Genomic DNA, 24,323 nt, shown 5'->3' with positions numbered 1-24,323 from the left:
CTGATGTGAATGATGTATAATCTGTAAAATGCACTGCATAAAATGTGACGGCGCTATAGAAATAAGAAGAGGAAGCCAGATGACATGGAACAAATGACGATGGCACATTTGAAGAACAGAAGGTAGGACTTTTTTAATGATTATATATCTTGTAAGGTAAAAACCCTTCCACACTCACAAGCCAGAAGCTAAGCTCTTCGCTACTGTCCCGTCTGTTAGTGCACGCTCGACTGTAATGTGGGGAAGAAGGCATACCTCATTACGGAAGACAGACAGTAGTGCCTGTTCACTCGGAGCATGAAGGATGAGGGTATCACTGCTCTATTGAGGGGTAAAGCCAGGCTTTATCAATCAGGGTGTCCCTCCCAACATGCAATGAGTTAAACACCTTAGCATTCTGTGCTTCTTCACTAGTATGCAATTCAGTAGTTCAAACACCAGATTCACTAAATCATGCACCTTGGTTCCAATCACTCCTTTATACAACCCACACACTACAACTGACCCTTCTGTGTATGAATGTGATAGGATCTTTAGATTGTAAGCTCCCCCTGTGGAGGCAGGGACTGATGTGAATGATGTAAACTCTCTGGAAACCACTGCATGAAGTGTGTTTGTGTGAGCTTTATGATTGACAAATAACTGACCTTACTATGAATGAATGTAATAGAATCCTTAGATTGTAAGCTCTCCTCTTGGGGCAGGGACTGATGTGAATGATGTATAATCTGTAAAATGCACTGCATAAAATGTGACGGCGCTATAGAAATAAGAAGAGGAAGCCAGATGACATGGAACAAATGACGATGGCACATTTGAAGAACAGAAGGTAGGACTTTTTTAATGATTATATATCTTGTAAGGTAAAAACCCTTCCACACTCACAAGCCAGAAGCTAAGCTCTTCGCTACTGTCCCGTCTGTTAGTGCACGCTCGACTGTAATGTGGGGAAGAAGGCATACCTCATTACGGAAGACAGACAGTAGTGCCTGTTCACTCGGAGCATGAAGGATGAGGGGTATCACTGCTCTATTGAGGGGTAAAGCCAGGCTTTATCAATCAGGGTGTCCCTCCCAACATGCAATGAGTTAAACACCTTAGCATTCTGTGCTTCTTCACTAGTATGCAATTCAGTAGTTCAAACACCAGATTCACTAAATCATGCACCTTGGTTCCAATCACTCCTTTATACAACCCACACACTACAACTGACCCTTCTGTGTATGAATGTGATAGGATCTTTAGATTGTAAGCTCCCCCTGTGGAGGCAGGGACTGATGTGAATGATGTAAACTCTCTGGAAACCACTGCATGAAGTGTGTTTGTGTGAGCCTTTATGATTGACAAATAACTGACCTTACTATGAATGAATGTAATAGAATCCATAGATTGTAAGCTCTCCTCTTGGGGCAGGGACTGATGTGAATGATGTATAATCTGTAAAATGCACTGCATAAAATGTGACGGCGCTATAGAAATAAGAAGAGGAAGCCAGATGACATGGAACAAATGACGATGGCACATTTGAAGAACAGAAGGTAGGACTTTTTTAATGATTATATATCTTGTAAGGTAAAAACCCTTCCACACTCACAAGCCAGAAGCTAAGCTCTTCGCTACTGTCCCGTCTGTTAGTGCACGCTCGACTGTAATGTGGGGAAGAAGGCATACCTCATTACGGAAGACAGACAGTAGTGCCTGTTCACTCGGAGCATGAAGGATGAGGGGTATCACTGCTCTATTGAGGGGTAAAGCCAGGCTTTATCAATCAGGGTGCCCCTCCCAACATGCAATGAGTTAAACACCTTAGCATTCTGTGCTTATTCACTAGTATGCAATTCAGTAGTTCAAACACCAGACTCACTAAATCATGCACCTTGGTTCCAATCACTCCTTTATACAACCCACACACTACAACTGACCCTTCGGTGTATGAATGTGATAGGATCCTTAGATTGTAAGCTCCCATCTGCATAAAATATGACGGCGCTATAGAAATAAGAAGAGGAAGCCAGATGACTTGAAACAAATGATGATGGCACATTTGAAGAACAGAAGGTAGGACCTTTTCTAATGATTATATATCTTGTAAGGTAAAAACCTTTTCACACTCACAAGCCAGAAGCTAAGCTCTTCGCTACTGTCTCGACTTTAATGTGGGGAAGAAGGCATAACTCATTACGGAAGACAGACAGTAGTGCCTGTTCACTCGGAGCATGAAGGATAAAGGGTTTCACTTCTCTATTAAGGGGTAAAGCAAGGCTTTCTCAAACAGGGTGTCCCTCCCAACATGCAATGAGTTAAACACTTCAGCATTCTGTGCTTCTTCACTAGTATGCAATTCAGTAGTTCAAACACCAGATTCACAAAATCATCCAAATTGATTGCAATCACTCAGTTACACAAGCTAAACACTACAACTGACCCGCCTGTCTATAATGTGATAGGAAGCTCCCCCCGTGGGGCAGGGACTGATGTGAATGATGTATAATCTGTGCAATGCAATGAGATGTTTTAATGATTATGTACCTTGTAAGGTAAAAACCCTTTCACACTCACAAGCTAGAAGCTAAGCTCTTTGCTGCTGTCCCATCTGATAGCGCTAGCTCGACTGTAGTGTGGGGGAAATGGCTTACCCCTTCATGGAGGACAGACAGTAGTGCCTTTTAACTCTTTAAATGCCAAAAACGTAGCTCCTAAGAAAGCTGCATTATTGAAAGGGTAATAAATTGTGTGTACTGATAAGATTTATTGTAAAAATGTATGTTCCCTTTTGTGCAAAATTGATATACTATACTTATGGTGTATGGGTTCAGGGCAATAATAGAGTTTTATGCAGTGTTTAGTTTGGGGTTTTTTGCGCTGCACTTGGAGGTGTAGGCAATTGAGGTGGTAGGTGAAGGACAGGGCGCCAATAAATTTGTGGTGTGTGATGACTCCATGAGATACTTTCATCTTGCCTGTGGATGATTTCATCTCTCTGATGCCACAAATATTGCTATTTAGTGACACCTCAAAAGCTTCCCTTTCAGTGCAGTTACTAAGGTTGTTTTTCTGGGCAACATTTTCAAGATTTACTAATATGTTAGGTCTCCCTAGAATCTTGGTTAATAAGGACTTTAGGACCTTTTCTAATGATTATATATCTTGTAAGGTAAAAACCCTTTCACACTCACAAGCCAGAAGCTAAGCTCTTCGCTACTGTCCCGTCTGTTAGTGCACGCTCGACTGTAATGTGGGGAAGAAGGCATACCTCATTACGGAAGACAGACAGTAGTGCCTGTTCACTCGGAGCATGAAGGATGAGGGGTATCACTGCTCTATTGAGGGGTAAAGCCAGGCTTTATCAATCAGGGTGTCCCTCCCAACATGCAATGAGTTAAACACCTTAGCATTCTGTGCTTCTTCACTAGTATGCAATTCAGTAGTTCAAACACCAGATTCACTAAATCATGCACCTTGGTTCCAATCACTCCTTTATACAACCCACACGCTACAACTGACCCTACTATGTATGAAAGGATAGGATCTTTAGATTGTAAGCTCTGTGTGTGTGTGTGATATGATTAACATATAACTGACTTAACTGTGAATGAACGTGATAGGAAGCTTATATTGTAAGCTCCTGTGGGGCAGGGACAGATGTGAAAGGAGTATGATCTGTGTAAAGAACTGCATAAAATATGAAACACCGACAATGTGCAATTATAAGTCTCTCCCACATGTCATGTCATACAAAAACAGTTGAATTATAGCTAGACAGCTGACATGACTATTGAGAATTATGTATAGAAAGCAAGGTTACAGAGTTATATAAATAATCAACTGCCCTACCTACCTCCAAAATGACTTTTAGAGATGGAAGACAGCATTCTTTTCATAGAAGATAACTCTTCCTCCACAAAAAAAAATTGTATCTAGGAAAAAAAGTTTAAACAGTTAGCAAGAAAAGCTAAGTATTGGGAAAACAGGTCCAGAAGATAAAATGTATGTTTCAATGGCATTCTTGAACTTTATAAAGACTTGCTTGCTATACTACTATCAGACTCTCTCTCTGGTAACTGATGACTCCCTACCAAAGCTAAAATATGATTATGCGATATTCAGGGAGCAGAGTTCTCAGCCCTTTCAAATAAAAAGGACAATGAAAAATATCTATAGCCAATGATCCAGATCCTCTCTAACGAAGAGCATATCCCTTTCACATCAATTAGCAATGGACACTTGAACGATTGACTGACACTACGGGGAATATTTACTGTTGTGTAAAAATACAGCAAAGAAACAACATTCAAATTCACCACACATCAAAAGGAAAAAAAGGTGCCCTTATCATGCATTCTACTTTTCTAATGCCGCCAAATGTGGAATTTGGAAGGCGCACAAACGTTGAGGAATTTGCCGTTTATTTTACACAACGTTTAGGGTGAAAACACACAAGGCCACTAGTAGCAGCTACAAAAATTATCCTGCCATAGACAATACTAAGACTTGCCTCTGCTAAAACACTTGAAGTGTCTTAGCTAAGCCAATAATCACTATTGTCTATTTTGTAGATGTGACAAGTAGCTGCTACTAGTAGCTCTGCGTGTCTTCACCCTTATCACCTTTTTTGACAAGACTCCATTTACACAGCATAATAGATAGGCCCCTTAATGTGACATCAGAGCTCACCACAAAAAAAATCATCCCCTTTCTAGTCATTCCTATAAGTGTATTTATCAAATGGTAAACTGTAACTTTCATCCATTGATAAATATGCTTCTTAAAAATCACAGGAATGAATACAAAGTGTTTTTTTTTGTGGTGAGCTCTGATCTTACATTTTGATAAATCTACCCCTAAATCTTCTGCCACACTGGTTCATTAGAGAATGCAGAACATGTTTCTTAATGTTTATTTTTTGTTTCTTTTGTGCTGACATTTATATATATATATATATATATATTTCTATGGATAGATTAACTGAATATGATCTCTTTTGTGGCATAGTACATTTCAATTGTTTATAATGATAAAATCAAAGTCATATTCTGGTACATAAATTAAATTAATTCTCTTATGTAAAATCTTGCCAGCCAGTTGGGTCGAAGACATGCAAATGAAGCAGGAGAGGAAAGGAATGTGCAGTAGCTCTTCAGTCCAGAACTTCCTCCTTGGGCTTTCATCACATCACACAGGGAAAGATGTGAGAGATCCCATCCCTAAGTGGAGAACAGAAAGAAAACAAAGTGATACTGACTCTAAAAAATACTTTTTAAAATATGAATGTATATTAAAAGTTACCTATAGGTCATGTTGATCATTTTTTGTGGAGAGGATTGTTTTTGTAAGTAAGTTGAAGTTTCTAAACCTGACTGTTTTGCCAACCTGACTGTCCCATCTCAGCCTGTCAGTTAAAGTTTCTAATGCTAATGGGCTACTGCTGCACAAATATGGCAGCCCCCTCATATAGGAACATGGGGCATCAGACAGGTACTGTAAAAGCATTGTGCAAATACTTTATGGCAAAGTTATAAGTAGCTTTCAAAGGCAATATTATGACAGATGTAAAAAATAGTTTAAATTCTGGTGTCAGTATCTCTTTAAGAGCTTCTGACCTGCAGCTAAAGTGATCTGTAATTTAAAAAAAAGAGTTTTTTTAAATAATAAAGCTGATTAAGTAAAATGCTTTAATGACCCAGACTGTTTATGTTTGGACAGATGTTTAAAGGTGAACAACCCCTTTAACAAATAGTTAATCAATTGAATTTCTCTTTTTTTGACCCATTTGCTTAATACGGTTGTTTCTCAAAACAACCTTTGACATCAAGCCTAATTTCTCTTACTAAGGTGATAACAGATCCCAAAATGGTTTATTAAAACTCCTCTGAAGCATATCACCCCTGGAAAGAAGAGCCTTGAAAAAGGAAGATCTGGGAAGAAGTACTAGTATAAAGATTATCTACATTGCAAAAAATGTTAAAAAAAATGCACTGGTTGTAATTGGCACTTAAAATAGGATTTATGTACCTACCGTAGTGATGTGCAGGTCGGGTTTTACCCGACCCGCACCCGACCCTAACCTGCCCAACTCCCTGCTTCCATTTTAAGGCCCTGCGCCGACCCGCCCAGCTGATGACATCACAAAAGGGGAGGCGCACAAGTTTAAAAAATCAAGCAGGAAGTCAGAAGCTGCCACCGACAAATGGAGGAGCGGGGCCGAACCCGCCAGACCCATGTGTAAACCCGCAGGTATTGGGTCTACCCGCACATCACTAACCTACTGGTAAATCCGTTTCTCTGTAGTCGACAGGGGGACACATGAGACCAGTGGGGTTAAGCTCCATCCTCCTGGAGGCAGGACACTTGATTGGATAAGAAAAAGAGGGCATGCCTGGATGTTCCAGCTTTACCCCTAGTACTTTCCTATTCAACTCAGTTGGTACCAAGTAACCGGACACAGAGAGGTAGAGAGAACAGTAACACTATTTCAACAATCAACTATTTACAGAGGGTGGGAAATCCTGTGTCCACCTTAGACGACAGAGAAAGGGATTTACCAGTAGGTACATAAATCCTATTTTCTCTGGCCTCTCCGGGGGACAAAGGAGATCAGTGAGGACTTAAAGCAGCCCCAACAACAATAGGGTGGGTGAAAATAGTAACTGAATTTTTGTTGCCTTTAGTCCTGCACAGCTGTGTGCAGTACTTTGCGACCAAAGGCTGCCTCTGAGGAGGCAAAGGAATGAATTTGGTAGAATTTCGGAAAGTGTGAATTGATGACCATGGCCGCTCTGCAGATCAGCTCAGCCGAGGCAGAGTGGCGCCAGGCCCATGATGACCCCACTGCTCTGGTTGGCTGGAATGATGAGCCGACAATCTGACTTGCGAAACACTTTGGATCGTGACAGATATATTCTTAGGGGCCGGACCATATCAAAGCCGTGCAGCCATTCTTGGGCTCCGGACATAGGGATGGCACCACTATGTCTTGGTTGAGATGAAAGGATGAAGCGACCTTTGGCGAGAATTTCAGATTGGTACGAAGTACCACCTTGTCCTTGTTAAAACTTAGGAGATGAGGGTCACAGAGAAGAGCTCCCATGCTGATGTTACTGCTAGAAGTAGTACTACTTTCCAGATCATCCATGATGGTTCGACTGAGCCTAGTGGCTCAAATTGGGGGTCCAGGAGTGCGTCCAGAACAATGTTGAGATCCCATGTGGGAACTGGTGTTTGTCGTGGGGGGGCTATATGGGCCACCCACTGTAGGAACGTTTTCACAGAATCAAGAGACAATCTGAGCTGAAAAAGTCAATGCCGATACCTGGACCTTCAGTGAACCTAGCTTAAGGCCTACGTCCATCCCTCTTTGTAAAAAGGAGAGAATGTCTGGAATGCTGAATCTGGTTGCGGAGCTTGAGTTGCTTCTCTTGTGGTAGGAACACTCTCTGTTCCAGCGTGTCGCATTCCAACCCGAGGAAAATCATCCTGTGTGATGGATGGCGCTGAGGTTAGCCTGAACCGGAGTACTACAAACTGGAAATGCCGCTTGCCAAAGGCAAATCGGAGGTACTGGTGGTGGGGTGGCCAGATGGGGACATGGAGATAAGTGTCTTTGATGCCCAAGGACACCAGGAGTTGTCCTGGTTCCATTCCTCAGATTACGGAGCACAAGGTTTCCATCTTCAACTGCACAAATCTGATCAAGAGGTTCAATTCTTTGAGGTCCAGCACCGGTCTGAATGTGTTGTCCTTCTTTGGAAGTATGAAGAGATTGGAGTAGTAGTCGTAAAATCTCGTTTGTGATGGGACTGGTTCGATAACCCCTAGGTCCCAAAGACATCTGACACATTCCTGGAAGGCCTGAGCTCGGCTTGGAGTGGATGGGACTTTTGACATGAAGAATCTCCTGTGGGGAAGAGAAGTGAAGTCCAGGTGATAGCCGTCTGTGACTATTTCCTTCACCCAAGAATCTGAAGATTGGCGTAACCACGCCTCCCAGAAATGGAGAAGCTGTCCCCCTATGTGCTTGTGTGACCCCGGAGGGAGTGCCCAGTCATGCCGATGAGGGCTTGTCATGGTTGACCTTGCCTTGGGGCTTGTTCGGTTTCCATCCTGAACGAGGTTTGTCTGATGGTTTGGAGCGAAAGGATGACCTCAATGGAGAGTTTGATTTTTTTGTCGACCTGCTGCTTTGGCCACAAAAAAAATCACCCCCTACAGGGGGCTGAGGGGGAACGTTATTTGGACTGTGGTAGAAAAGTGCTCTTACCCCCTGTCGTCTGATAATTATTTCCCCAAATAGTCGAAGACCCTTCAAGGGTAAAATTGTAAAGTATTTCTTGGAACTGATGTCGGATGACCAGTTCTTTAGCCATAAAGTCCTCGGTGCTGATCCGAGGTACGTTCTATGAGCTGTGCCATGTCCAGAACTGCTTTGCATAAGAATGCATTGGTTTCTGCTATGCAAAGAGCAGTGTGAATGAGTTCTACCAGGGGTGTGCCCAGTATGAGCGAGGTTGCCCATGCTTCTATGGCCCTGTTCACCATGCTGAGGCTAGGGATGGCCAAAGAGCTGATCCTGCAACTGAGATCCTTAGGGATCCTTCCAACCTCTTCTCTGTAGTATCCTTGAAGGTGGCTGTGTCCATGGTAGAGCAGTTGTTATGGAAAGGTGTGAGGCTGGCGCATCTACTAGTGGTGGAACGGACCACTTCTCCACAAACTCCTTTGAAAGGGGTAGGACTTGGAGAACCTGCGTGATGCCTGAAAAGCCCTTTTTGGCAAATTCCACTCATCCTGGATTACTGCTGTCAGCTGTTCATGCGAGGAAAAGCAGGTTGCAGATTTTTTCTTTCTTTTAAAAAGACCTTTATGATATGAGGAATCTGCATTGGAGTCAAGATTTAGCACCTCAATGACGGCCATGATAATGCCGTCAATGTCGTAAGAGGTATCTTTCTCTCTGGTATTTTCTTCCTCGTCATCTTCTGATTGGGCAGGGGACGAAAATACCTCTCTGTTGGATCCCTAGCTTTCAGATACATCCGGAGAGTTAGAAGTGCGGGAGGGTATATCGTCACGCTTAGATAGTGTGCGCTTGTGTTTTTCCACTGGAACCTCTTGAACCTTTGACATGGCTTTCGCAATAGAAGTAGCAATAGTGCCCGCTATGGCATCTGCTAGTGATGGAATATTTTTCAGCTGCTATACACTTCTTTGAAGACACATAAAATCGCAGCTGATGAAATGTGAGGAGTAAAAAGAGGTACTGGACAGGGTTGGCCTCTCTCACTCCTACTGTTCAACATAACATTGGAATCCCTCATCAGATATCTCAAGATGTTCTCCTGATTACCTGCTCTGGATATTAATAATCTATCCGTGTGTTTACCAGCATTTGAGTTTTCTTAATTGTGAAAAATCCTTCTCATAATATAAAAATATCTTCTCAATATTACAAACTTTGAGTCTATTTCTGGGTTTAAACCCAAAAGACTGAACTAATAAGTATATAAGGCCTTTCTTCTGCTAAAGTCCTATTGCAACTAGGTATCGAAAAGAAACAATCCTACATCTAAAATCTAGGTATCCAGCAGATCTTTATTGGCTCTATTTTTGATGACTTCCAATGATAAAAAAAAGATGGCACATTTTTATAATAAACAGAAAAATGCACCATTAAATTTAAAAGGACTGCCTTCTTAAAAATGTTGATCTTTCTTAAATGCATCTATCCTATGGTGAATTTGCTCAATACTTTTAATTCATTTGGAAAGGAAAAAAATCAAAAAAATTGTTCTACCGAAACTAAGAAAGTGTTTACAATTAATTAAAATGAATGTACTGTTGCCCTGTAGAGGTACAGGTGATATAGAAGATAACAGAAAAGTTCTGTAGAATCCCATTGTATTCTACATAGTTTATCTGTTATCTGCTATGTAAACCTGTTCCTTTTTTCTTTTTTCCAGCTTTGAATGGCTGCTCCCATGGCTACACAGCAGGTTGATTGTATAAACTTTAGTAGTGTTTCTAAAACAAGCAAACAAATCAGTGCTATCAATGTAGGGCCACAGTTCATCAAATTGTTATTACTATGTTACATTTTAATTTTTTTTATGTTACTGTCCAAAAATAAATGATGGTCTCGGGGTACATGGTTACAGAGATTTAACTAGTCAGCATTAACAAGGCACATTTCTGAAAATGGCAAATATATTAATATAGATCTAAAAATAACTACACAATCTAAGGAAAACATATTAGAAATGCTTAATAAACAATTCAAAAAACAACCCTCTGAAATTAAAGATTACCAAGTTTATAGAAACAATTTTATAGTATGACAAATACTATACCGATTACATAAATATGATTATCAGGTTACCCTTACTTACCTTTAAAGGAGAAGCAAGTTTTTTACTTGAAGGTACCAAAAGTTAGGCAGCTCTAAGTGATTGTATATACCCAGGGCTGCTGCTCCTATCAATAGAAAACTGCAGAGGCCCAGTGAGCTACACAGAGGGATCCTGTTCATGCTTATTCTTTATTCCCGCAGCTGTGCATACACAGCAGAGTGAAAAGCCATACTTTAACAACAGAAAAAAAAACCAGCTATTTCACACCACTGTGCAGATATGTCTGAAGAAGTGGAAAAAGAGAATCACTCTGGATCTCTGGAAGAACCCTGGGCCGGTGCAGTTATCTGTTGACAGGAGCAGCAGCCTGGGTTATCAGTTAAGTAAATAAAATCACTTGGGATGCCTAAATTGTGGCACCCCCAAGTTAAAAAGACTTTCCTTTCCCTTTAACAAGGAACGTGGTCTCCTCTGCTCGGCTTAGCCTCCAGTCTCCTAAATGGAAAAGAAAAAATATTAATTGGTTACAACATCTCAATTCCCCTACACATATTCTTTGTTGGGGTGATTGTATAAGCAAATGTCAAATCTCTGACAAGAGAAATTGTTTTATTTTCAACTACCCCTCTGGTTCAACAAGCCTAGTTTAAAGGATTCTCTCATTTACACTTTCCCCATTTCATTCTTTAACAAATATATCTCCAAATTAGGCTTTATGCACAAACAGTGATTTGTAACATTCTATCAGAGGAAATCGATAACCCAAACGATTGCTTATTTTGATTGATCACAATACAACCTTTCATCTTCCTTAAGTCCAAAATGTTTAAACCTTCACTATTGGATAAGGATTTTGAGAGGGGCATAGAGAATTTCCAGACCTTATACGAAAAAAAAATTCCTTACAATTTGAATACATATCAGTTTTTAATTTAAAAGTAATTTTCATGTTACGTTTCTGAATGTATTGCACATTTTTGTCCCAAGTTACGGAAACAAGTGGCATGATCTGAAACTGATGCCTGCCCAAAGTGCCAGGCTCCAAAGGCAGATATTTACCACTGTCTATGGTCTTGTCCATTGATCAAACAATTCTGGAGACTGTCACCTCCTATTGTAAATTCACGCTACATTTTCAGATACATCTCACATCTTTGTGGGCAATCTTGAGAGACACAGTATTCCTGGATATCAACCCTCCCCCCATCACTTGAAATGACGATTACTAAGCTTGATTTTGCCTATCACATGGATTGGCTGGAAGCCACCTTGAACATAGAGCACTAAGTAACTACCTTCTTTGCTACCCGGACAAAATATGTACAGACATTACCCCACAATCGACAACAGGAAACTTCCTATGTATTTTGGTTTACTACCTGGTATACAGTGGGGCCGATTCATGAAGCTCGAGTGAAGGATTCGAAGTAAAAAAACTTCGAATTTCGAAGTGTTTTTTGGGCTACTTCGACCTTCGACTACGAATCGAACGATTCGAACTAAAAATCGTTCGACTATTCGACCATTCGATAGTCGAAGTACTGCCTCTTTAAAAAAAACTTCGACCCCCTACTTCGGCAGCTAAAAGCTACCGAAGTCAATGTTAGCCTATGGGGAAGGTCCCCATAGGCTTGCCTAAGTTTTTTTGATCGAAGGATATTCCTTCGATCGTTGGATTCAAATCCTTCGAATCGTTCGATTCGAAGGATTTAATCGTTCGATCGAAGGAATAATCCTTCGATCGTAGGATTTGCGCTAAATCCTTCGACTTCGATGTCGAAGGATTTTAGTTCCTAGTCGAATATCGAGGGTTAATTAACCCTCGATATTCGACCCTTCATACATCTGCCCCAGTATGTCCGAGGACTTGGTAGGGAGAAATCCCTTACCAATAACAACTCAAACACAAAAGAATACTTGTAAATGTCCTGATAGCAGTTTATTTTATACAATGCCAAGTGAAAATAGGTATAGCCCCTAAGGTTGCCACACAGCTGATATTTGACTGGGCTAGCCAGAAAAACACCAGCTAGAACCGGGGCTGGTATTACTAATTTACCGGCAATACAATGGGTTGTTCATCTGTCAAATAATTTCTTCAATTCAGTTGTTTTTAGATTGTTCCCCAGAAATAAGGAGAATCTTCTCCTTCCCTCCCTAAAGTGGTTCATTGAAAAAACTCCTTTTTAAACATTCCCTCTTATCTCCCACAACAATTGCCCAATACTCCTATTTCTGTACCCCGATGTCCCATACCTGCCCAATCCCGGCTCAGTGACGTCACCAGTTTGCCCATTTCCCTTGATTTACCAAGCAGGGACTTCTCATTCAGGCCAGAAAAATCTATACGAAAGGAGGCAACTCTAACAGTCCAATGGAAAAGAAACTGTAACTATTTTACTGTTTAGGACAATCAGATGTGTAGTGTATGTTTCTGGTTATTGGGTGTAGGACGAGGAATGTGTGTAGGCCTACTCCAATTTACATATGTAATCCTATTCACGACTGTAATGTCATATTTCATTAAATTTTGTATGTATTTTAGCTCATGTCTGGCGTGAACGTCATCCATTGACAAGAGATTATACATTTTTTTCACACCCCCACTCAGTCTATATGAGAATTGATCACATTTTTTTGTCTGCAGTGCTAATGCCAAATGTTCAAGAGGCGGACATACTATCTGCAGTATGGTCTGACCATTCTCCTACAATGGTGAGCCTAACAAATATGATAATTAAACCTTATAACTTAAAATGGTGTTTATCTGATACCCTTTTACATGTTCCCTCTACATTTGGGAAAGCTCTACAAACGTATTTTCAGGAAAATGTAAATTCTGTCACATCTTCAATGACCCTTTGGGAAGCTCACAAGTTAGTAATGCGAGGTGTATTTATTCAATTAGCCTCCCATGGAATAGGGAAAATACACTAAACCTCCAAAATTTAACTCAAAAACACTCTGCCCTCGAACAGTTGCACAAAACAAACCCCACTTCTGAAATAAATCGACAATTAAAAGACGTATCTACCGAATTAAAAATGTTATAGCTTCATGAGGCTGATATGACAATTAGATGGGCTAATCAAAAATTCTATACTAAAAACAATAAAGCTGATACTTTACTAGCTAGAAAATTAAAAGGCTTGAATATCTCTTCCAATGTTCCCCATAAAATTAAAACAAGTGCAGGACATCTAACGGCTCATCCCCATGTAATATTGGCAGAATTTACAAAATTTTATTCAGACCTTTACAATCAACATACCCCATTCTCTTTACATAAGGCTAATCAATTCTTGCAAGATTTAGCTCTGCCTCCAATTGCTGCAAATCATAAAGAACTGCTAGATAGTCCTATAACCATTGAAGTACAACAAGCCATCAAGAGCCTTAAATCTAATACCACCCCTGGCCCTGACGGATTTTCGTCTCAATATTATAAGAAATTCTCTGAGATTTTATGTCCACATCTTGTACAGGCCTTTAATTTCATTGCCCAGGGCAACTACTGGCCTAAAGCATTAGCAGCACAAATAGCTGTGATCAATGTGCCAATTATCACCCCATATCCATCCTCAACTTAGATCTTCGAATCTTTGGAAAGATATTGGTGTCTAGACTCAATACTTTCCTTCCTACCCTTATACATCTTGACCAAACAGGCTTTATCCCTAAAAGATATACAGGAGACAATATTAGACGAGTTATTCACCTAACCCATATTGCAAATTCAACAAAAACCCCTGCAATGCTTTTTAAGTCTGGATATACAAAAAGCATTTGATAAAATTTCATGGGAGTACTTATTTTATATCTTGTCAAAATGGGGATTTGGCCCAATATTTCAACATACAAATAAAGCGCTTTATACTTCTCCATCAGCATACATTAAATGGGGCCCATTTACCTCTTCTAATATAGCCCTAGAGAGAGGCACGAGACAAGGTTGCCCTTTATCGCCTGTGCTCTTTGCCTTAGAGCCCCTAGCAAGACACATTGATAGTCACTCCCAAATTTATGGGATAATTCATTCTGGGAAACAATACAAAGCCTGCTTTTTCGGGGATGATGTAATTCTCACGCTCACTAATCCTCTCACCTCCTTGCCACATTTAACATATCTATTAGACCAGTTTGCAGTAATCGCAGGCCTTTCAGTTAATAATGCCAAATCTGAGGCATTAAGTTTAAATCTACCAACCCATGTACTTAAACTTATTTAATAAAACTTTGAATACTCTTGGAAAACTTCGCACTTGAATTATTTAGGAATACATCTTACACCTAATTTCTCAACTCTCTATAAGAGTAACTACATTCCTATGTGGCAAAAAATTAACTCCCTACTAACACAATGGAACAAATATAACATTTCATGGTTGGGTAGAATTTACGCAATCAAAATGGTGAACCTGCCCAAATTACTGTATCTTTTCAGATCATTACCCGTACCAGTTCCTAAAAAAGACTTGGCAACATTACAAAAAAACATTACTAATTTTGTTTGAGCCTTTGGATTTCATAGAATCTCAGGATCTACTCTACAGAAAAGTAAAAGGAATGGAGGTCTTGCCTTTCCCAACCCATTGAAATATTATCAAGCAGCCCAACTAGCCCCAATTGCCCAACTGTACTTTATCTCACCTCCAGTTTGGGTTCAATTAGAGAAAGCATTAATATACCCAGTTAACCCTGCAGCCCTCCCTTGGGTCAAAGCAGAACTTCGTCCCAAAGGGATGTCTGAATTCATGAAACATATTCTATCCGTTTGGGATTCTGTCAAACAATCAGCTAATTTGATAGCCCCCCACAAACCTGCCACTCCGCTTTGGGGTAACCCTGAATTCTTACCCGGTTTAGGAACTGCTTCTTTTAGGTGGTGGTGTACAACCCACATTAAATATGCTAAAGATTTATATCAACTTACAGGCCTGTCTTGGGAAGGTTTTGAAAACAAGTTTCATCCCCCCATTGAAGAAAAATTCCATATTTCTGCAAGTCCATCACTTTCTGCACTCAGTACATAAAAACCCGGTTCTATCTTCCTGCTCTGCATTTGAAACGTTATGTTTTACTTATCCGTACACAACAGGCTTAATCTCTCTGCTTTATCAGTCCTTAATGATGCAAAGCAACACAATTCCTCCATCGTATATTAAAACCTGGGAAGAGGAATTACACCAAACTCTTGATCCAAAAGCATGGGAGAGTATATGGGAAGGAACAAATAAATGCTCTATTAATTTACATCAAATAGAAACTTCCTACAAAATACTTACTCGTTGGTATTTTACTATGCGTTTAAGCAAGATGTTTCCATCTCAATCTAAGGATTGTTTTCGGAATTGTGGAGGAGAAGGAACGATGGCTCATATATAGTGGCAATGCCTTATAGTGAAAAAATACTGGTCACGAATTTATGGTATAATCAACTCTATTACCCACATCCATATTAGAAAGGACCCCTGGGTTGCCTTATTTAATGAATTACATTTATATTCACGGCAGCCAAACAGGTGATTGCTAAGTCGTGGCGGACCCAATTTCTTCCAATTCCAAAATTAAAGGCTCGCATAACAGAGATTATGATAAATAAGAAATTTACTTCACTTTTATCCGGGACCCACAAGAAATTTTTACAAATTTGGCAACCCTGGGCACCCCGGGCTACCTTTCATGGGCTAGATGTGTTCCTTCTCTCAGCTTAATATCGTACTAAATTAAACAACTAACAGAAAACAATATGTTGATAATAGAGGAGGCCTGGAATAAGGAAAATCTACTTTACTTTGCTTCACGTTTCTACCCTATCTATTATATGATCTGATTTGGGAAATTTGGGCTAACCTCTGTGTTTTTATGTTTTAACCTAATTATTCGGTGTTAACTGGAAATTGCTTCCTAGTTGAGTAACTCTGCACATATTTTAAGAATGCCAGACGAAAAAAAAAAAGATGGGCGCACAAACTTAGTTTAAAGTTCATTTATTAAGTTTGGAGTTTAAAAATGTGAAAATATAACAGTCAGATTATATTGTATTTTCTTTTTTATGCAAATATACTACTCACCTTCTGTATGTTTACAATGACAATATGAAACAATTGTATTTTACTATATTGTATTTTACTGTAATGTAAAAAAAAAAGAGAGCAAAAACGTCAATAAAAAGTTATTAAAAAAAAAAATTTGTATGTATTTTTTGGTGCAAATTAAGATTTTTTTTTTTAAAAAAAAACAACAAATACATCTCCTTTCAATCAGATAGCATTTGGTTGAGAGAAAAATTTAATTAAGGGTAAGTGCACCTCAGAATGCTAAGGGATAGTGTAGGAATGAGGGGCCTTGACGTAGCACGTGAGCTTACATATGTTGGCCAAAGTGTGGTACTAACACCTCATTTTTGGTAATAATTGTTTTTAAAGGCAAACTGTGTGTTGGCAATTTTTCTCTTTCTCATTGTGTACAATTATTGGCTTCAAATCGTTTATAGCAGGTATAGCTGGTCAACTCCAGATTGTGAGTTAGTCCGAGCACTGACACAAAGGTGCTTCTAGCAGCTGGTCAACACCACAGCATGGGTTAGACCGAGCGCTGGTGGGTTTTTTCTGTGTTTTGTGCACAAATTGCAGCCAAAAATTGCCTGTAGCTGACATTGAGCCATTAAAACAAGGTATGATTTACAGGTGTATGTTAATGGGCTGGGGCTTAAGGGCTCTTACAGACAAGCTTTTTTACCTGCGCTCCCCTGCGTTCTGGTTTCATGTGTTCAGCCGCAGGGGAGCGCAAGGAGTAGATGCGATGAATTCTTTTCAATTGGGCTGTACTCACACAGATGCATGTAAGCACCGATTGCAGGTAAAATGCAACATGCTGCATCCCAAACTGCGTTCGGCGCTTACATGCGTCTGTGTGAGTACAGCCCCATTGAAAAGAAATCAGTGCGTCTACTCCTGCGCTCCCCTGCGGCTGAACGAATGAAACCGGAAAGTAACTCTAACTCGTCTGTAAGCAGGGGTGCTTCGCCAATGAGGCGAGTTGAGGCTGTCGCCTCAGGCGGCAGCGCCCCACTAGGTACCAGGGGCAGCAAAAAATGCTGCTCCTGGTACTTTAAGAGCGAATTTCCAGGGGAGGGGGGGCAGCAGCAACTGCCGCTGCCTCAGGTGGCGGAGGGGCCAGGATCGCCCCTGTCTGTAAGAGCCCTAAAAGCTCCTTGCTTTCTCACTAGAGCTTCTGAGTAAAGGGTAAGTGCACTGTTGGTCTTAATTCTCAGTCACACTGTTTGCTGGGGCACTTGATTTTAAATGCACTAAAAACTTAAATGCTAATGGCTAGTGTAGGACTTGCGTACAATGAGGGGCCTTGACGTGGCACATGAGCTTACATATTTTGGCCAATGTGTGGTACTAACACCTCATTTTTTTGTAATACACACAATTAATATTAAAGGCAAACTGTGTGCTGGTAATTTTCTCTCTGTACAAATATTGGCTTTTTATCGTTTATTGCAGCTGGTCAATTCCAGAGTGTGGGTTAGACTGAGCGCTGGCACAAGGGTGCTTCTAGCAGCTGCTCAACTCCATAGTGTGGGTTAGACCAAGCTCCGGCGATTTCTTTCTGTGTTTGGTATCAAAATTAGGTTCATTCAATCCCATCTATGGAAAAATATTCTCATCCCACAGAATCCACAGCAAAAAATGCATCATGAAGTCTCTGCAGAATCCTTAGTAAATTCTACTTTTATAAACTACTTTCTGGAGTACTGAGAGAACAAAATTACAGATTGATCCCTTTGACATACAAAGGATTTAACTTTCATTCAAATAATGGCAAATACCTTAACAGCTCTCCCAAATGTGTTTTTTCTTTACCTCATTATTTACATCTACCCTGGGAATGTCCTCTAATTCAACATTTTGGAAAGATATTCAAGATCATGTTCTCAATTTTCATTATCCTCTCGATTTAATCTCATGGGTACTGATAATAAAAACTTGTTTATTCTCTGTAATACGTCATTCTTGACAACATACTAAAATACCTCAAATTAACTCTAGCTGGTTGTTCACCTTTAAGGTAACTTTTTGTATGTTACAGAATGGCTAATTCTAAGCAACTTTTCAATTGGTCTTCATTATTTATTTTTTTTTATAGTTTTTGAATTATTTGCCTTCTTTTTCTGACTCTTTCAAATTGGGGTCACTGACTACCATCTACAAAACAAATGCTCTGTAAGGCTATAAATGTATTGTTATTGCTACTTTTTATAACTTATCTTTATGTTCAGGCTCTATACTATTCATATTCCAGTCTATTATTCAAATTAGTGCATGGAGTAATTTGCATCCTAGCAACCAGATTGGTGAAATTGCAAACTGGAGAGCTGCTGAATAAAAAGCGAAATAACTCAAAAACCACAGATAATACAAAATGAAAACCAATTGCAAATTGTCTCAGAATATCCCTCTCTACATCATACTAAAAGTTAACTCAAAGGTGAACCAGCCCTTTAAGTAAGACTTTATCTGTATTAAAAAAAAACTTTCTACAAATATAGCTACCGCATTACAGGCTTCATAGTATACAAAACCGATTAAAATTGAAAATAGTTTTACAAAACATGGATGAATGAGAAAGATAGGATAAATGGCATCCTTTACTGCTCCATAGATATTTAAAGGGGACATATACCATAATTTTGAACTATAGTTTAATCAATTCTTTTTGCAATAAAATTGAATAAAACATGTTTTAGATACCTTTTGGGTCCACTTTATTTGTTATCTTAGCATTTCTTATCACGCTCCTCCCTTTCTCCTGATTTCCTGTCCTGTTACAGCTACAGCAAGTCAGGGCAGCCGTCGGCCATCTCTTTTTTTCACTTTTTTTTCCGTAGAGCAGCAGCCACTGAGAAGGACTGGGCGTGCATTGGTGGGAGGTGCTGGTTGCCGATGTCATCTAGGCACTATGTCAATCAAAATACTTAATTAGGTTGTGTCCAAAACAGTTTCTGGAAATCCCCTTTTAAAACCGACCCACAGGAAGGCTCGTTCTCCTTGAGCTTAGTATTCAAACGACAAAATAAGTTGATGAGGGTTCAAACGACAAAATAAGTTGAATTAGGGAACATCTGAGAAATATAGAGAAAGGTATAGAAAGCCATAGTGTATCTAAACATTTTAAGGCGGTACATAGATGTAACCCCAAGGGTCTAACATATTGGGGTGTGGAGGCATTAACCAGAAAGTGGAGGGGGGGAAACATTGTAGAAGATACTCTAAGATGCGAAAGAAGGATATATAAAATGGGAACACTGGAACCTAAGGGCCTCAACATAGACTTCAACCTAAGGTCCTTTTTAGGAGAAGTCTTTATCTAAACTTATGTACAATATACCTTCTTGATATATACAAATTGTATAAAAAAAACAAAAACCTCCCTATATATATGTAACAAATACAAATATGCAAATTTTAACTAATAATGTGGAGAATTGATGGATTGAGTATAATCGATTAGGTAATTTTTAAAGGCTAATTAATCAAGTAACCCTATAAGCTAAAAAAGTTAATATAAATAATCATAATTAGTGAAAAACCAGGTAAAAGAAATTTAAAAATCTCCTGAATTCCTAATTGTAAATTAATTCTCTTAATGGATAATACCATGAAAGAAACACTGAAGCAAGAGACGGAAGTGTATATAAAATATTTTGGTTCATACTCTTTCCATCATTTTAAACCACTTGATGCTGTGGGATCCAATGCTGGGGACATTCAAAATATGTTTGTGCTAGTGGGAAAGTATTAATAATTTGCAATGTGGTAAGGGGAGTGGACATTAGGGTTTCGTTGCCATGGTAACGCACCGCGACTATGGAAAGGAAGTGCAGGGACGCGTGACCTAGGCAACCAGGATCCGTAAAAGGAGAGAACCGCATACTTTAGAATTTGAGCCTCTGAGGAAGTCGTATATCGACGAAACGCGTCAGGTGAAGGCTGTCATCTGAAAGCGCCAGAGAATCCATACACAGGGTTAAACTGTGAACACTGGGGTCCTTGATATACTATGGCGAGGAAATTTTGATGACTCGATATGCCTGTATTAACTACAAATTTGTCAGTGTACAATTTTAAGTATTTTTGTCAGAAATAAAACGTTTTTACACTATTACCGCTCCACATCTTTTTCAGCAAGGAATTCTATTTGGAAGCTACACCTCGAGATTATGAGTTATATGCTGATTATATTTTTAAACATTTGCGAGTACCCACCTATTGCTGAACACGTGGTGTGTAAAGATTAAAATAAGCACACATTTAAGATTCTTTGTGTCTTTGAGGTAGAGGTGTTGAACTACAAAACTCACAACGAAATACTACACTATAAGATCTCTCTATGCCATATTCTCTTCTCTCCTAGCTATTTTTAGCACTGACCCTCATCAACTTAATATGTCAATCAAGCCTGGGTCCTTCTCAGGGCTGCTTGCCCAGCTTCGGGCAGGCACCCTTGCACACAGACTCAGTGCACCTACAGACTGAACAATGGAGCTCAGGAGCTGGTCGGAGACCAGCGACTCATCTCCCCTCTCTCTCTTCCCCCTCGACAATGTGTTTTCCACACTACACAATAGTGATGTGCGGGCCGACCCGATACCCGCGGGATGGGCGGGTTTGGGTCGACCTCGCACTGCTCCTCAAATGCCGGCATCCAACTTCCGGTTTTATAGTCTCGCGTCTGCTCGCCCTGCCCCTTTTGTGACATCATTGTAATGTCATCTGTGGGGCGGGTCTATAAAAGGACCCCGGAAGCGCGGATGGGGGCGCGGGCTGCAGCAGGGCGGGTTAGGGTCGGGTGCAGGTCACACAAGCACAGGGCATCGAACAATTAGGTTGCGAGGGGAGCAGAATGGAGCACTGACAGGCAGGCAAGTGAGGAGCTAGGAGAAGAGATCCACTGATTTAAAGCAGCTGTATCCCAGCAGTGACACATTTAGCCTGCTTAACGCTGAAACTGTTTAGATTTAACTCCACTCGTCACCCACCCCGCTCCTCCCCCTCCCAAATGAATTTCCCTGCACTACAGGGGGCAGCAGTGATGATCAGATAGAGGGAGAACGCTTGCTTTACAAATGGCTTCAGCATAAATCTGTGCACGTAAGGGGAGGGTGGCTGGAAGACTTCCAAGCTGCCTATAACTAGCATAAAGCGGCCTTGGATTTAGTAAAATTGGAAAAATTCATTTATCATGTTTCTAGAAAGTGGTAGAAAGGGGTTTACCCCCCACATCCCAGGTGTCCAAAATGTGCAGCCTTAAGTTCCTAAACTACAGCTCCCAGGTGGCAGGGATATGGCAGAAAGATGGACATAGGACAGTTATGTGCAGACTGGGAACAGACGCACAGGCAGGGAGATGGGAGGAGTTTTCCAAGCTACAGCAGAGCTCAGCCTGTCAGTCAGTGCTGTGACCATTTCCTGTGAGAGAATAAACAGACACTCCCACCTCTCATTGCAGCTCTGATAGAATGACACTTTTAGCAGGTAAAATGCATTCAAAACTTTTGCCTGCATCACTACATTGTTTGAGGAAAGATTAATCATATATCTGAATATGAAGGTTATGTAAAATGTCCCCTTTAATCTTATTAGAATCTAGCCAGTTAATATGTAATATATCCTGCACAAGAAACTTTTATTTGGATGTTTAAATTCAGTCATATTCCAGTTATATTCTTCTATACCATGGCACATATACTGTTTATTTAAAGGGGTGGTTCACCTTTAAATGGACTTGTAGTATATAATAGAATGACTAATTCTAAGCAACTTTTGACATGGTCTTCATTATTTATAATCTTTGAATTATTTGCCTTCTTCTCCTGATGCTTTCCAGCTTTCAAATGGGGGTCACTGACCCCCCCATTCAAAAACCACAAAAAATGAAAACCAATTGCAAATTGTCTCAGAATATCACCCGTACATCATACTATGGGGCAAATTTACTAAAGGGCAAAGTGACTAATGCGGAGCAAAAATTCGCTAACGTGACGTCATTTTGGTACTTTGCCAATTTACTAACTTCGTAACTTCGTTAGGGAAGGAGATAGACTCTAGCGGTACTGCGCTCCCTAATGCCTGGCGAATTTGCGCTCTGGTGAATGGACGTAACTATGCAAATTCACTAATATGTGGATTTTACTGAACGTTCTCTCTTGCGCCAGACTTGCCTTCGCCACCTCACACCAGGCGAAGTGCAATAGAGTAGATAGGAGTTCTTCAAAAAATAGTTGAACATTTTTTCATTAAATTTAAGTCCCAAAAAACTTTTGACTTTTACTTTTTCAGGGTGATAGGCTGAAAAAGAGCATGAATTTTTTTAGGGGTAACCGGCTTCCCCCTACATTTCCTAACATATGGCACCTAAACTATACACTGGGCTCATGTGTAGGGCAATATAAAAACTCTATTTTATTAAGTTTTCCCGGGCTTGTGTAGTGTAATGTATTTGCTGCAACATATACGTCCATTCAACTTTAACTTCCTGACGTATGCAAATTAGGCAACGCTAGCGCAACTTCACTTGGCGCAATTACACTAGCGCAACTTCCCCGGCATCGTGGACGCAACTTCGGATTTTAGTCAACTAGCATTGTCCTGGCAAATCTACGCCTGGCAAAGTGTGGCGGTGTGAGTGAAGCCGTTGCTGGCGAATTTTCGGAGGTTAGTGAATTTAAAGGTGAACAACCCCTTTAAGTGCCATTACACTTTACATTGGGATATTTATATTTCTTCACTTCTTGATCATTGTACAGTTTGGCTGTTATTCACATGTAGGTATGTATTAGGGTATAGGTTGCTATAAAGCGCAATAGCCAGGTTTATTCTCGTCCGACATGTCTAATAAAACTCTTCTGTCATTAGGAGCACGTGTTACCTGATGCAGCAGGGCCAATGGCCGCTATAAATCAGACTAATGGAACTGCGTGACGTGTGGGTGGCTTCTGCTTATTCTTGGGCCCTCCGAGTTACCACACAACAGCATTATGTGTAAACAGCCTCCAATAACCCCCTAATATCAAGGACACACACCTTACAGAGACCAGCAAGTATATGACAGGTTCGCAGCCGCAAGGGAAGACTGAATAAAACCCTGCCCCAAAGAAAAATCCTAAAGCTAGTCAGCGTAAAGCAGTGCGTAGTCAGCACTGTAGTAGCGTACGGCTCCAGCCAATCCCCGCGTGACCACCGAATACGCGCCGAAGGTCACGTGACGGAGACGTTCGTGACGTCACACGCGGCGTCCTTATATACTGGGAACTAGCAGCTGCCGTCTTAGAACTGGGAATCTGTCCTTTTGTTTCTAAGATCGGCTTTGGCACAGCTAAGGTTTGTATTCACGTAGTTAATTCGCATGGAATAAACGAAGGACAGAGATAGTCACTACGTCGCTTCCCAGATAACATGATGGGTATTCGCTAATTCCCACTTCTTCACATTTGCCTGCTTCCTCCTTCCGTCAGCAACATATAAAGTGTGTCTCTGTGTCTCTCGTACTTTATGCAACTTCATGTTACTGGTACGTTGTATTCAATAATAACCAGCCCCAACTTCTCATGATGTTTATAACCGGCTGATCACATTTAAGAGCTCGGAAATCTTTATTGAAGCTCATGTTTGTACTAGAGATTGATCTGAAGCCTGTCATTGTATTCCAACTCTGCTTCAACATTCACACTAACTTGCTCTCAGCATCCAGTCCAAATGACAGTATCCTCTCTTACCTAATATTATTTTTATCTGCTGCTTAACCATTGCACATTGCTAACCCTCATGCTCTTTGCTTTTTGCCACTGTTCACTGCCCCCTATTTTATTTCCTAGCCTTCTGATGCCTCTAGAGTTGCCGGTAAAACACCGGCCAGGGCCAGTATCACAAATTTACCGGCAATGCAATTCCGGTAATTTGTAATACCCTT

The 24,323-nt window shown here is 40.4% G+C and overlaps 2 long non-coding RNA genes across 3 annotated transcripts in view; both read right to left on the bottom strand.

Annotated features, from left to right (window-relative positions):
* Positions 1-4,738, bottom strand: part of LOC121394301 — a 34,616-nt gene extending 29,878 nt beyond the window's left edge. Inside the window, exon 1 of the long non-coding RNA XR_005961631.1 lies at positions 3,839-4,738. This is a non-coding gene — a long non-coding RNA (uncharacterized LOC121394301). The remainder of the gene's footprint in view (positions 1-3,838) is intronic.
* Positions 4,739-4,801: 63 nt separating this feature from the next.
* On the bottom strand, positions 4,802-24,209 carry LOC121394299. 2 transcript variants are annotated; one of them, XR_005961627.1, is made up of 4 exons: positions 23,283-24,209; positions 19,106-19,311; positions 10,383-10,838; positions 4,802-5,204 (listed from the first exon to the last, which is right to left on the bottom strand). It is a non-coding gene; the product is annotated as an uncharacterized LOC121394299 (long non-coding RNA). The 2 variants fall into 2 exon arrangements; XR_005961628.1 differs by having other exon boundaries at positions 23,438-24,208.
* Between the last annotated feature and the right edge of the window lie 114 nt (positions 24,210-24,323).

This window comes from Xenopus laevis, chromosome 5S (assembly GCF_017654675.1).
Source record: "Xenopus laevis strain J_2021 chromosome 5S, Xenopus_laevis_v10.1, whole genome shotgun sequence".
NCBI lineage: Eukaryota > Metazoa > Chordata > Amphibia > Anura > Pipidae > Xenopus > Xenopus laevis.
This window is presented reverse-complemented; position numbering and strand designations above follow the sequence as displayed.